General features: G+C 37.2%; 1 protein-coding gene across 2 annotated transcripts in view; it reads left to right on the top strand.

Annotated features, from left to right (window-relative positions):
• The window catches only part of PHC2 (polyhomeotic homolog 2), a 113882-nt gene that overhangs the window by 16007 nt on the left and 82215 nt on the right, over window positions 1-15660 (top strand). The gene's annotated exons all lie outside the window — the stretch shown is intronic.

Here is a 15660-nt window from a genome sequence, read left to right as displayed (position 1 = left end):
TGTCTGTAGGATCTTATTATATATGGCAATTTGTGTTTTTAGTCTCTTTTTTCACCTGATCAGTCCAACTAGATATTTATTAAGTTTATTGACTTTTTTCAGAGAACCAGCTTTTCATTTCATTGATTTTTCTCCATACTTTTTCTGCATTCTATTTCATTGATTTCCATTCTCATCTTTATTATTTTTTTCCTTATGTTACATTTAATTTGCTCTTCTTTTTCTAGCTTCTTAAGTTAGAAGCGAAGATGAATGATTTCAGATCTTTCTTATCTTCTAATATAGGTGGTTTAATGCTATAAATTTTCCTCTAAGTATGGCTTTAGCTATATGCCATAGATTTTTGCATGTAATATTTTTGTTTTCATTCAGTTCAAAACATCTTCTAGTTTCCCATGTGATTTCTTCTTTGACTCAGGAGCTATTTTGAAGTTTGTTGTTCTGTTTCCACATATTTGGGATTTTCCCAGTAGCCTTCTGTTATAGTCAAGTATAATTTTGTTATGCTCAGAAAATATAGTATTGTTATTTTAATGCTTTTAAAGTTATTAAGACTTCTTTTATGATCCAGAACATGTATTCTGTTGCTATTGATATATATATATTACTCGGTCCTCTGTAATGTGTCCTCTTTTTTCTCCCCTCTGGCTACTTTTATTTATTTGTTTTAATGTTTATTTCTTTTGAGAGAGAGAGAGAGACAGAGCATGAGCAGGGGAGGGGCAGAGAGAGAGAGGGAGACACAGAATCTGAAGCAGGCTCCAGGCTCTGAGCTGTCAGCACACAGCCCAGTGTGGTGCCTGAACTCATGAACCCGTGAGATCATGGCCTGAGCTGAAGTCGGATGCTTAACCAACTGAGCCACCCAGGCAACCCCAGTCTGGCTACTGCTAAGAGTCTGTTTTTGTCACTTCAGCAACTTGATTATGATATTTCTTGGAATCATTTTCTTTCTATTCATTCTGGTTGGATTTGTGCTCCTCAGATCTGTGGGTTTACAGTTTTCATCAAATTTGGGAAATGTTTAGCCCTTATTTCTTCAAACAGTTCCTCCCCAGATCTCTTTTCCTTCTAGAACTCCGAACGCATGAATGTTAAATTGCTTGCTATTGTTTGACCATTCACTGTCATTTTATTCTGTCTTCTTTCTCTCTGTGCTTCATTTTGGATAGTTTCTAACACAGTGTCTTCAAGTTCACTGACCTTTTCTTCTGAAGTTCCCAATCTATTGTTAATCTAATTCAGCATATTTTTAATTTCAGGTGTTATATTTTAGTCTCTAGATGTTTAAGGTCTTTTTAAAAAATCTTCTTTCTCGGGGCGCCTGGGTGGCTTAGTCGGTTAAGCGTCCGACTTTCGCTTGGGTCACGACCTTGCGGTTCGTGGGTTCGAGCCCCGCGTCGGGCTCTGTGCTGACTGCCAGCTCAGAGCCTGGAGCCTGTTTCAATCTGTGACTCCCTCTCTCTCTGACCCTCCCCTGCTCACGCTGTCTCTCTCTCTCTCTCCTAGAAATAAATAAAAAACATTTAAAAAAAATTTAAAACAAAAAAAATCTTCTTTCTCTTGTCCTTATTTTCCTCTACTTCTTGAAGGTGTGGAATGTATTTGTTAAAAGTATTTTAATAACCTTTTCTGCTGGTTCTTTTGTTTCTGTTATTTCTGGGTATGTTTTTATTTATATTGTTTTCTCATGGTTAACAAGTTTCTTTATATGACTGGAGATTTTTTTATTGAATACTGGACATTGTTAATTTTATATTATTAGCTGCTATATTTTGCTGTGGAATGTACTTAAATTACCTGGGATCAATTCGCTCCTCTCGGGGACTGGTTATGCTTTGTTATGGGGGTCTAGGGCAGCCTTTATTCTCGGCCGAATTTAGCCCCCTCAACTATGGCAATACCCTTTGAGGATCTAATTCCTTGTGTATTACAATGTCTTTCTAGGGGCACCTGGGTGGCTCAGTCGGTTGAGCGTCTGACTTCAGCTCAGGTCATGATTTCATGGTTCAAGGGTTCGAGCCCCATATCAGACTCTGTGCTGACAGCTCGGAGCCTGGATCCTGCTTCGGATTCTGTGTCTCCCTCTCTCTCTCTCTCTGCTCCTCCCTGCTTCAAGCTCTGTCTCTCTGTGTCTCAAAAATAAACAAAACTTTAAAAAAAAATTTAAGAAAAAAATGTCTTTCTACTCTGACTGATGTGAACACAAATTATTTCCATTCCTGTGTAAACTCTGGGAATTCTTTGCTTACTCTTTTGTAGTAGTCTTGGATAGTTTCCTCTCACACATGTACAAATCTGTGCTCAGCCAAAGACTCCAGGGAGACCTGTCTATAGATGGATCTGTGGAGTATGTCCTGTCCCTCCTCTTCTCTGTCTGTGCAGCACCTTTCTCCCTGGCTCTTTGGGCCACAAGTTCTACCCACTTGGCCCCCTAGATCTCTAATCTCAGTCTCCTCAACTCCATGAGCTCTGTTTGGGCTCCCCATCTTTTTACTACTTCCTGGAAACCACCTTCGGGCAATAAACTGGTACAATCAAAGGGCTCACTTTGTTTCTCTTTTTTCAGAGATCAGAGGCCTGTTTATTGATCAATGTCTGAAAAACATTGCTTTGTGTATTTTGCCCAGTTTAATTGTTTAAGGCAGGAAGGTAAATCTGATCCCTGTTTTTCCAATTTTTAGTGAAAGTCTCTAACATCTTTTCTAGAGACCTTACATGTTGGTAGGAGGTTCCTTTTTTTTTTTTTTTCTAAAGAAACTTGGGTCACTTCAGACGTGGCTTTTGAATAGTTAAAAAGTAGATCTGTATTTAAAGTAATAGTCCTACATCTAGATAAATCAAAAATAGGGTTAGGAGACTGGAAGACTAATTCATTGTTATTAGGATGGCAGGAGGTCAAAAATGAATTTCAAAATAGGGCTTAAGCTACCCAGATGGCGATTTACTGTGGTGCCATGGTTGTACAGGGCGTATCCAGTTACTGAATCTTGGCTTGTAAGGGTTTTAACTGCCCTACCATCTATTTAAATTCCTTCTTTGCTAATGTTTAGTTTGTGCCTCACCCTGATATTCAAACAAGAATAAAATACTCAGAACCACCGAGATAAAGATCAAAACCCTAGTGAGAAGATTGAAACAAATGCTACGTGTTTGAACTGTAGAATCTCCACCAACCACTGACTGTCTGACCCTGGAATTGATATTTCTGTCTATCCTTGCGGGCCACATTAAAGTGAGGCCAATGACAACAGTCTGCCCTTGGGCTAGGGGCAATAAATCAACCTCAGTTGTTAACCGTGTGTGTGTGTGTGTGTGTGTGTGTGTGTGTGTGTGTGAGAGAGAGAGAGAGAGAGAGAGAGAGAATGTAGAAGTATGCATGTGCACATAGTTAGCATTTTATATGTGCCAGGCAGCTCATTTAATCTTCATAATAACCCTATAGATTTGGCTTTTAGGTATTACATATTAGGTATTCAGTGAAAAAGCTGCGATCCAGAGATACCAAATGATTTTTCAAGTTCATGATGCTATACTGCATTACCCTCAGTGGCACCATAATTCTGTTGTCAGTAGACCATAAACACAACCTGGGACCATTCATCTTGCAAATCTGTACTCTGGGCCACAAGAAGTATTATAAGACAGAGATGGATAGATCATCACAGTGTCTTTCATTAGAAAAACAATTCAAAGTTCATAATTTATACACAGTGAATCAAAAAAATAATAAGGCAGTGAGGACAGTACATGATTTTTTTAAAGGTTTATTTATTTTGAGAGAGAGAGCACAAGCAGGGGAGGGGCAGAGAGAGAGGGAGAGAGAGAATCCCAAGCAGGTTCTGTGCTGTCAGCCAAGTCCAACAGCAGGGCTCAATCTCACAAGCTCAATCTCACAAGTGAGATCATGACCTGAGCCAAAATCAAGAGCCAGACGCTTAACCAACTGAACTACTCAGGCACCCCAAGTACATTATTATCTATACAGGCCAATTGAACTGAAAAAGACTGATACACCCCCCCCCCAATACCATACTACCTGTTGCTTAAAGACAGACATTTTAGTTTGAAGTTGTATTTACTGTTATAAGCAAAGTCCAACAGGGTTTGCAATTTTGTCTTTTAAACTTATGATCTTCATAAAGAACATTCACATTTGAGATTGCTACTATGGAATGTTTTTTCTGTGGTTGTGTTCCAACCATGCCATGTTGTATAAGGCCTACATCAAAGTGATAATCTTATCTACTTTGCTAGCAATTTCCTTGACTTAGTTCATCACGATGAAGCTTCCTCAAGTTCCTGCTCTAATTGTTTTTTGTACCTGTGCCCTGTCTAGTGTTGGTAGACTGGCTGTATTTCAAGACTTTGGTATTCAATAATAGGCTCCATAAATACTTGTTAATTTAGCAATGCTAGGTATTCTATTATTCATTCTATTTCTAGTAAAACCTTGATTATAACTACTTAAAAATCCGGATGTATAGTCCCTGATGATAACCCCAAGTTTTTTCCATAAAGACATAAAAGCCTATACTTTGGCTTGTGGGTAATTGGATATTAGTGCCTTACCTTTGAAGTCTACAGCAGTTTTTAAAATTCTGTTTTTGAATATGTCGGTGAACATACTATCCTTCACACACAAGGTTCTGGTGCATCATCTATACTCTCAGTTCTCTTTTGCTTTCTTTCTTTTTTTTTTTTTAAGTTTATTTATTTTGAGAGAGGGTGAGGGCAGAGAGGGAGAGGGAGAGAGAGATTACCCCAAGAAGGCTCTCCACTGTCAGCATAGAGCCCGATGCAGGACTCGAACTCATGAACCACAAGACCATGACCTGAGCCAAAACCAAGAGTTGGATGCTTAACCAACTAAGCTACCCAAGTGCCCCTCAAGTTTTGGTTTCTACTATTAGAGATAAGTTGTATTGAACCAGAGCATTTGCCATCTATCTGGGTAAGGTCTAGGCAGGGTACCTATATCTGAGTAGTGTTAGTGAGGTTTTATCCGGTGTGATATGTGCTTACCTCTTAAAAGATTAAAAGTATAGCTCTATTAGGCAATCAACCATCATTCTTTTTATATACAAAGTGAAGAGTCAGGATTCACATCTTGGTTTTTTTCTTCCTCTTCACCAAAATTTAGGGTGAAGCTAGTGGCCATTCAATAGAATAGAAATGATGTTCGTGGTTGTGTATATGTGTATAGTAACATCATGATTATTAAGTGGTGATATAAGTAATAGTTGTGAGGAGGACTCTTTCTGTTATTGTATCTTGTGACTTTAATAAATGCACTTTAGTTCTAATAGGTTTTTGATATATTCCTTAGGATTTTCTATAAACACAATTATGTTGCCTGCAAATAAAGACAATTTTACTTCTTCCTTTCCAATCTTTATGCCATTTTTGCCCTGCCTTATCTAGAACCCCCAGGATAATATTGAATTGTCATTCCCAGTTTTAGAGGGGAAGCATTTGGTCTTTCACTAAATACATATGCTGTTAGCTATAGGTTTTTGTTACATGTCCTTTGCCACATTGAGGAAGTTTTTCTATTCCTAGTTTGCTGAGAATCACTATGAGTGGGTATTGAATTTTGTCAAGTGTTTTTTCTTCATCTATAGGGAAGATCCAGTGCCCTTCTTTCTTTATTCTGTTAATACAATGATTTGCATTGACTGATTTTCCGATGTTAAATTTTTTCATAATATAACAAGGAAATAGGGATACTCTAGTATATATTCTGTGCATTTGTTGGATTTCTGGGAAATTATAAATTCTCTAAGCTTGTTCCCTAGTCATCTCTCAATTACAAAGCTATGTGTTAAAGACATACTAATCAACAATAATACACCTTTTGAAGGAGAACAGTGATTATATGAAGTCTTCCTGATTTGTGATTTAAATATATTTTAGTGAAATCTGAACTGGTGCAAGGAGAATATAGTATTTACACTGGCTTTCTGACCATTCTCCCTTAATTCACAGAAAAATAATCTTGATTCTTTTGAGATCTTTCTTTTCAAATAAATGAATATATTAGGTAATGAAACTAGTAGGTAATATGTAATTGTTCAGAATCAACTCACGTATGTTTAGAAGTTTTTTTTGAGTAAAAATCATAGTAAGCAGAGTTTCCGGGTGAAGAAAGCCTTAGTTCTTCATCTGGTGATTAAAAAAAAAAAAAAAAAAAAAACCCTCCAAGTTGGTGCCTTGATTTATCATGCTTGCTATTCAACCATGGCCATAATATAATGTTGGTTCTCTTTACAGGAAGGCATTTTTATTGTTTGTTGCTAGGTATTACTGGACCTGTTTCGTTACAGCGACTGCTATTTTTGTAAGGAAGGCATTTAAATATAGTAAGCATGATTCATCCTCCCTTACTGCCACTTCAGTTCTGCAAATGGAAGCAGCACTGAAGGGGACGTCAGCTGATTTAGTCCTCCATTGAGATTCTATTTGCAGAGCCCATGATTGCTAAAGGCTCAGCCTGCGCGTTACCTCAGCAGACCTTTTATACAAATAAAATTGAATCAAGCGTACAAATGAATAAGTGTGCCTGCAATCTCACTGCCCTTCTCATGTGCATAGCTGCATTTCCCAGGCCTCTCTGCACACATACCGTGCGTGGGGTCAAACCCGATCAGGTGCTCTCATCATCTCTTTTACAGGATTGGCCTCTTCAGCTTCGAGAAGCAGCATGACCTCTTCCATTCAGCTGCTGCTCCGAGCCCATCCTCTAGCTTCTTCTCTTATGTTCCTGTGGAGTGAGGCTCTGGGCTTGTCCTGCACTTGCTCCCTGAGAGAGTCATTCACGGAGACAGTGTGCTCTCTAAGGGGAAGCAGTGAGCCAGTGAGGAAAGAGATGACAGGTTGTGCCAACCAGAGGGGACGGGTGAGGCATATTAAGAATTACCTCCGTGCAGTAATCAATCCCACAGGGTCTTGACTTGAGCTGGTATGTTTTTCCTGGAAATTCCAGTTCATTCCAGGCATTCATTTTTTTTCTATTTAAAGGACTGGAGCAGGTTTGATTCTCTCCATACCACTGAAACAATTAAGCAGCAGAGGCAATTAAGAGCCTTACTCACCAGCACTGTACAGAGCTACTAATAAATATGCAACAGACAGACCTTCCAGGGGAAATACATGAAGTTGTTATACTAATGACTTTCCCTGTGGGTATTCTCTCAAAATATTTTTATTTAGTTTGCATGTGAGAGATAATATAATGTCATAAGGATCGTTTAAAATGGAGATTATGTGGTAGAAACCAATCATGTTCTAAGTATATGACATTTTGTTACCAGAATTCTGTTACTAATTTATGTGGGTACGTTTCTGGCTATTAGTGATCAGTTCAGTTCAAGAAATACATATTATGAGTCATCTCCCCACTGGTGATGGATGAATGTGACTCTCTTCTGGGTGGCCAAAAAACTGAGAAAAGCAGTGCATGAACCAAGCATGGGGAGAGGATGGAATTAGGAGAATACAGACTTCTCTGCTAATCAGTGATAGATGGGCTGGACCTAGAAATGGCTGGGCTGAGGTAGCCAGTTAGGAACTCTATTTCATAATAATCAAGTTTTTTCTTATTATAAAAGTAATATTAAAATACTAACATATGTTCATTATAGAATACTCAACAGAGGAAGAAAAGTAAGCAAAGCCAAGAAAAAAACCACTGTTATCCTACGGTCCCAAAGTAATACAGTTAACATTTTGTTTTAGATCCTTCTAGTTTATGAATACAGATATATTTTTTTACCAAAAAAATCTTCCCATATATGTTTTTTCATAAATTACTTTTATCATCTTATCGTGAACACTTTTGTTTCATTATTCTATTGTATGAAGGTACAGTTACTAATCTTCTGATGGGATTTTAAGTTTTTTATCTCTCCTCTCATGTTGGTCATCCAGGTAGCTAAATCTTTGTGAACACCCATGAATATTTTTTTAAGTTTATTATTTATTTTGAGAGGGCACAAACAGGGGAGGGGAAGAGAGAGAGGGAGAGGAAGAATCTCAAGCAGGTTCTGTATTGTCAGCACAAAGCCTGATGTGGGGCTCAATCCCAAGAACCATGAGATCATGGACCTGAGCCAAAACCAAGAGTCAGATGCTTAACCAACTGAGCCACTCAGGTGCCCCAACATCCATGAATATTTTCAAGACAAGTTCATAGACATGGAATTAATGGATCAAAAGTTGTATAAAATACAATGTTTCTTGAGGCATATTTAAAAATTTCTCCCCCCCAAAAAAATTTCCCCCCAATTTCTACATCTGTCAATAGTGAGTGTATGAGGAAAGTCTGACTTCTAAGTTGGACATAATTGAACAGTATCAAACTATATATTTGTCTTTACCTGCTTGTATATACTTACACCCTAATGAAATCCTCAAAGTTGATATAAAGTAGTTTTCTTTAAAAAAATAGTTTTCATTGCTTTAAGTATTCAGCTAATGCCCTACCACAAGTAGATGGGATATGAAGAAAGAGATGGATTCCTGAAAATCTAGTTCTTCTCAGGTAACTTCAAGCCCCAGGATGGTAATAAAGAAGACTAGAATTTTATCTTTTTTGTCCTACATCCTAGGTAAAAGGGAATACTCATTAAAAACAAGAAAGATTTCTAATCTTAAGAGCAGCTTGCTGGCTCAATTGGTAGAGCATGTGACTCTGGATCTTGGGTTTGTAAATTTGAGCCCCACATTGGGTGTAGAGATTGCTTAAAAATATAGAGAAGGATGTTTAATCTCAAGAGCTTACTATTCAGTTAGGAGAGAGGACATACATCTCTATAAAGCAGTTACCACACAAATAACAAATTCACATAATTCAAATGATTATTTTCTTTTTGGTTAACATTTTAAATATGTTATCCCTTTTGCTTATAAATAGAATCTGACAGAATGTAACTAGCTTGATTCCCCCTCTTTAAAGTCATCTGTTGTTGGGGTCCCTGGGTGGCTCAGTTGGTTTAGCATCCAGCTTTGACTTAGGTCATGATCTCATGGCTCTTGAGTTTGAGCCCCACATCAGGGCTGTGCTGATAGCTCAGAGCCTGGAGCCTGCTTTTGATTCTGTGTCTCCCTCTCTCTCTTTGCCCCTCCTGTGTCTGTCTCTCTGTCTCTCTCTCAAAAATAAATAGACATTTAAAATTTTTAATAAATAAATAAAAATAAAAGTCATCTGTTGGCTTCCCATCATGGTTAATCTAGGAACTTTCATTGGTGGTAGTGGTAGCCTAGATAATTAAGACCACTGAGGAGAACTATAAAAGTTGAGAGAAATATCCTTGTTATTTTTCTTAAATATATCAAAGAGCTAACAAAATAGTAAGATAGGGTAAAGCAAGAACCTAGAAGGCAAGGTCACCACTCAAAGCCTCTTTTTCTCTGAAGGCATTTGCTAGACTGAAAGAAATACTTGTAAAATAAAACTGAGTTTTTGGTAGCCTTATTGGGCAAGGGAAACAGGAATCAGACCCTAACATTTAACTAATAAGCCCTCCCCTTCTTTAAGCTAGGAATGTAAAGAGTTACACCTTCTGAATGACAGTAACCTGGAAGTAAACCAGCCCTGGAGAAGTTCAGATTTGTGTCACTTATGTGGTCAGTGGAACTGCAAACTTTTAACTTGGTCCAGAATGTTTCCATACTAGTAGTGTCTTGGGGTGCCTGACAGAAACAAAGGAAAATCCTTTCTAAAGGATGGTGCCATTATCCTAGGACTCAAGTTAATTTTAAAATAATTTTTTCAAATATAATAATCAGCAGTCAAAGATAATAAAAAATAATATGCCCTGAGTAATATCCAACAGAAATAACAGATAACACAAGATCCCATAACTTCAGATATTGCAATTATGAGACAGACTATAAAACAATTTTGTTGACTCTCTATATCTAAAGACTTTTTTATTATTTAAATATTTATTGGGGGGGGCAGGGAGAAGGAGAGAGAGAATCTTAAGCAGGTTCCATGTTGTCAGTGCAGAGCCCAATGTTGGGCTTGATCCCACAAACCATGAGATCATGACCTGAGCCAAAATCAAGAGTCAGATGCTTAACCAACTGAGCCACCCAGGTACCACTAAAGAGATTTTTTTTAATAAGCTTAAAAATATCTGCAGGAACAGAAATCTTTAAAAAGCATTTTAACAGATTTGAAAAAGAACTAAGTAGAACTCCTAAAACTGAAAAATACAGTAGCCCAAATTAAGAACTCAGTGAACATATTTATTAGCAGATTATACAAAGCTGAGAGAACTGAAAGATAGATCTGAGGAAATTATCCAGAATGCAGCAGAGAGATAAAATACTAGAATATATATAAGATAAGATATTTGAAGAGGTGATGGCTGAGAGTGTAAAATTGCTGGGTTCCAAATTGCTTCTCCACACTTTATGAGGCTCTCATTAAAAGCATGTTAGGTCTTGTTTGATCCTTCATGTCTCTTATCCTATCTTGAGATAGGATTTCTAGAGATAAAAGGTATTACTTCAAAACAATAAACATTTTCATTTATCAGAAAGATATAAGAATTTTAAAATTATGTGCACCCAATAAAATGGCCTCAAAATACATAAAGCAAAAACAGTTCTGTAACCAGACCATAGAGCTAGTCTCAACAAATTCTACAGGATGAAAATCACACATAATTATGTTCTCTGACCACAGTATAATTACACTAAGATAAAAGTGACTGGAAACACACACTGTGCCCCCAAACATTTAGAAATCAAGGAGTATAATTCTATATAACCATATATGTATATGTTTATATAGTCATGAACAAATCACAGTAGACATTAGAAAATTTAATTGAACGATAGTGAAAAATACTATACATAAGAACTTCTGGGATATAACTAAGGCTGAATTAGAATTTTATAGCTTTAAACTCATCCATCTCAAGAGTTTAGAGGAAAACCAACAAACTAAACCTGAAGAAAATAGAAGGAAGGAAATCAGAAAGACAAGAATCGAAATGAATGAAATAGAAAATATTCACAGAGAATATTCGGCAAAACCAAAGTTGACTCTTTATGAAGACTAGTAAGATTATAAACCCTTATAAAGACTGGTCAAGAAAAAAAAGACACAAATAACCAAAACCAAGAATGAAAAAGAAGACACCTCTGTAGGTCCTACAGACATTAAAAAGCATACATTTAGGAGCACCTGGGTGGCTCAGTTAAGCGTCTGACTCTTGATTTTGGCTCAGGCCATGACCACATGGTTCATGGGTTCAAGCCCCAAGTCAGGCACTGTGCTGCCAGCACAGAGCCTGCTTGGGATTCTCTCCCTCTCTGCCCCTCCCTTGTTCACATGTGCTTTCTCTCTCCTCTCTTTCTCGAAATAAATACACATTTTAAAAATACATTTATAAAAGAATGAACTCCAACTTCTTATTTTGTGTGTACAGTCCTATGTCATCTAATCCCTGCATTCCTCTCATTTATGCCACTTGCTCTCTTATCTACTATGCAGTTGTCAAACATGGCCAACTTTGTTCCTACCTTAGGGACTTTGCACTAACCAGTCACTTTTTTGGGGATCCAATGAGTGTCTTCTTTTAATTTGATCTCCATTTTAATTATAACATCCTCAGAAAGGCCTTTCCTGACCATCAGTCTAAAGTAACCACCAGTCATTGTCTGTCACATTTCCCAATTTTAATTCCCTAATCAGCACATACCACTACCTGACCTTTTAATTGTTTACTTCTTGCCCCCAATATAAAATACATGAAAATCAGAATTTATCTTGTTCACCACTCTGTCCCAGAGTGCACACAGTAGGTGCTCAGCAAATATTTGTTGATTGAAATACCATCTCCTGATTCAGTTATGGAAAGTTAGACTAGGAGAAATAAGGTAAAAAATAGAAGTAAAATGAAGAAAGGAATCAAACTAAGAACCTATTGTGTACAAAAATATAGCAAAAAGAAAAGGAAAGAAGGGACAAAAATGTGTACAATAGATTGAAAGAGAAGCACAAAATAGTACTGCCATGTTTCAAAAAATTCTTAATTGGGGAAAGGAACTAACTTTATTGAGCTCCTTCTTCGGAAGAGGCCTAATTTCCAGATGATGATGTTTTTTGAAAGGTTTTATTCCTACTTAGAACTACAACCAAAGTAACTTTCCTTATTTTCGACCCTTTCCTAGGAAGAAAAGGGAGCAAGTTTTTATTCTATATGAGGGCAGGAGGAGGGTGCTACGGTGGAGAGCTATTTGTTTTTGTGGGGTAATATTTGCCCTGGACTACTGGAAGTGCCATTCAGTGAGAAATATTACTAGAAAAACTCATTCTGGAGGTAACACATAAGTCTTTTTGGGTTTTTTTTTTTTTAAGTTTATTTATTTATTTATTTTGAGAGAGAGACAGCACAAGTGAGGGAGGAGCAGAGAGGGAAGGAGGAAGAGAATCCCAGAATCCCAAGCCGGCTTGGCACTGCCAGCACAGAGCCTGACGCAGCCTTGAACTCACAAACTGTGAGATCATGACCTGAGCCGAAACCAATAATCAGATAATCTAATTAACTGAGCCACCCAGGCACCCCAGAGTTTTGTTTCTAACAGGCTTAGAGGCTTTTAAACATCAAGTAGAGATGGTGACTAGATAATGGGATACATCAACCTAGAACTCATAGGAGAGGTCTGAGCTGGAGGCCTAAATCTTTGATGTACAGGTGGTAATTGAAGCCATGGGCCTGGATGTGCATGTCTAGGGAGAGAGAGTATAGTATGAAAAAATGAGGTTCTAGGGATGAACCTTGAGAAGCTCCAACATTGAATGGTCAGGTGTTGGGAGACAAGCCATTGAAAGAGATTGAAAAGGAATGGTCAGGAGACCATAGTTTCATGAAAGCCAATGTGGGACACTTTATCAAAGAAAGAAGATAGTCAGCAGTGTTGAATGCTGCTGAGATGTCAAGGAAAATAAGGAATGAAATTTTTTTTTTTATTAGGTAAAGCCTTTGACCTAAGTGAGAGTAATTTCAGCAGAGTGGTAGTAGAATCTGAATCAGTCTTAGTTGTGCAATTACAGTGCTCCGCACACAGTAGACACTCGATACATTTTTTCATTTGTTTTAGTGTGAAATGTTTGGTTGTACAGAAGGATGTATAATATATGTGTGTAGAATTTAAAGACTCATTATAAAGTGAACAACAGTTACTGATTGCCCAATAGAACTTTAGAAGACACTTCTCTTGTTGCATCTACTTTCTTCCTCTATCCAGAAGTATCTTTCGGCCAACCATTGTAATAAGTATCCCATGCTTTTCTCTAAAGGCTTTACTGCAGATGAATGATTTCTTAAACCATATACTGTTATTTTTACAATATACATTTTAGTTTTCATGGTTTTTGAATTCTGTATAAATGGAATCCTACTGTATCCAATCTTCTGGGTCTCACTTCTGTTGCTCAACGTTATGCTTTACAGAATTGTCTGTAGGATGCATAAGACTGTACATCACTCATTCATTTTTACAGATGTGTATTATTCTATTGAATACATCACCATTTATTTTTACATGTTGCTTTTGATGGACATTTCCAGTTTTTGCAATACCAAGCAATATTGCCATGAACGTCGTACTCCATGTCACCTTATGAACTTATGTAAGAGGCTTTCTTGGATGGGTGTGTACATAGGAATAGAATTTCTGGGACATAGGGTATGAGTCTGCTCAACTTTGTTGTGAAGTACAGACTGTTTTCTGAAACGGTTATATGAATTTAGACTCCTGCCCTCTCTTAGGAGAGTTACCATTGTTCCAGATCCTCCCTAGTGTTTGATATTGGCAAACTCTAAAATCGCTCAGTATGATGAGTATGAAATTTTATCTCATTGTGGTTCTAATCTGAATTTTCCTGGCCACTAATAAGGTGGGAAAATTAGGATGTTTATGGGCCATGTACTGTTTCACAAAAGAGAAATTCCAATTCAAGACTATTGTCCTTTTTTGTTGTTGTTGTTGTATCTTTTTCTTATTGATTCATGGATAATTTTTAATACTTTGGATGCAAATGCTTTTTTGGTTATGTGTGTTGAAACTATTATCTCCAGTATACAGCTTGAATTTCACTTTCTTTATGCTGTCTTTTAATCAACAGAAGTATTTAATTTTAATATAGTCAAATCTATCAATCTTATTTAAAAATCTTTTCCGACTCTGAAATCATTATGGTTTTCTCCCACATTTTCTTCTACCAGTCTTATATTTTTTGCCTTTTCCACTTAAATATTTAATTAACTAAAATTAATCTGGGAGGTTTGGTGGGAGGTGGGGAATCAGTCGGGTGGGTTTTTTTTTTTCCATATAGACGCTTGAATTTCCCAGAACCATTTAATGAAATGTCCATCCCTTCTCTATTGATTTGATATACCCATCTGCCCTATAACAACTGTTCACAAATGTGTGGATCTGTTTGGGGGATCTCTGTTTGGTTTCATTCAGTGGTGTGCTGGTAAATATTTCACAACCAGCTCTGCTCTCTCCTCTCCAATACACACAAAAAGCCCTGATTTGTAGCATTTGCTGTTTTGTGAATACTCCCATTGGCCATAGTGGGAGAAGCAACATGATGTCACAGAATGCAAAAGTTGGGAAGAGATGCTAGCAATTGGTTCTCAAGAACAAGGTTTATCCCAGGGCTAATACACTTTTTAAAGGATTTTTTAAATGTTTATTTATTTTTGAGAGAGAGAGAGAGATCAGGGGAGGGGCAGAGAGAGGGAGACAGAATCCCAAGCAGGCTCCTCACTGTCAGCACAGAGCCTAAGGTGGGGCTCGATCTCACAAACGGCAAGATCTTGACCTGAGCTGAAACCAAGAGTAGGGTGCTTAGCTGACCAAGCCAACCAGGCGCCCCTCATACTTTTTAAATCACAGTAGTTTGGTATCTGATAGGTTCTTCCCTTCAAGCGTGATGTGCATATTCTCAGTCTTTTGCATTTTTCATGGAAATTTTAAAATTAGCTTGTCAAGTTTATTTTTTTTAACTTACTGGGATTCATATCGGAATTGCACTTAATCTCTAGGCTGATTTGGGGAATAAATGAAACTGGGAATAAATGAAATATAATATAGAGATTTCCAAGTCATGAACATAATATATGTTTCCATTTGGTTAGGTCTTTTTAAGTGTCTTTCAGTGAATCTTTATAATCTTCCCCATAAGTGTCTTGTATCTTTTGTTACGTCTGTTCCTGAGTGCTTTATATTTTTTGGTTCTATTATAACCAGTTTATCTTTTCAAATTTGATTTATAACTCTTTGTCGCTAGTTTATAGAAATATAATTTATTTTTCTATATTGATTTTATAATCCAAAAATTTTTGCAAACTCTTATTCACTCTATTTTACTGCAGATTCAGTTGGATTTTCCATATACACAACCCGCAGTCTATAAATGACGGCAATTTTGTTTCTTCCTTCCCTATATTTTTACTCACACATTTGAATCCTTTTTCTGCCAGAATGGGGTGGCCGGGACAGCCAGTATGATATTAATAAAGTGATAGCAGGCATCCAGTCAGTTTTCACCACAAAGCAGGGTCTCAGTGCATACTTGTGCAGTTGAAAGCATATTGAGGATTAAATTGAGAGGTGTGGACTAGAAAAGTG

Source organism: Crocuta crocuta, unplaced genomic scaffold, assembly GCF_008692635.1.
Source record: "Crocuta crocuta isolate KB4526 unplaced genomic scaffold, BGI_CrCroc_1.0 scaffold351, whole genome shotgun sequence".
Classification (NCBI taxonomy): domain Eukaryota; kingdom Metazoa; phylum Chordata; class Mammalia; order Carnivora; family Hyaenidae; genus Crocuta; species Crocuta crocuta.
This window is presented reverse-complemented; position numbering and strand designations above follow the sequence as displayed.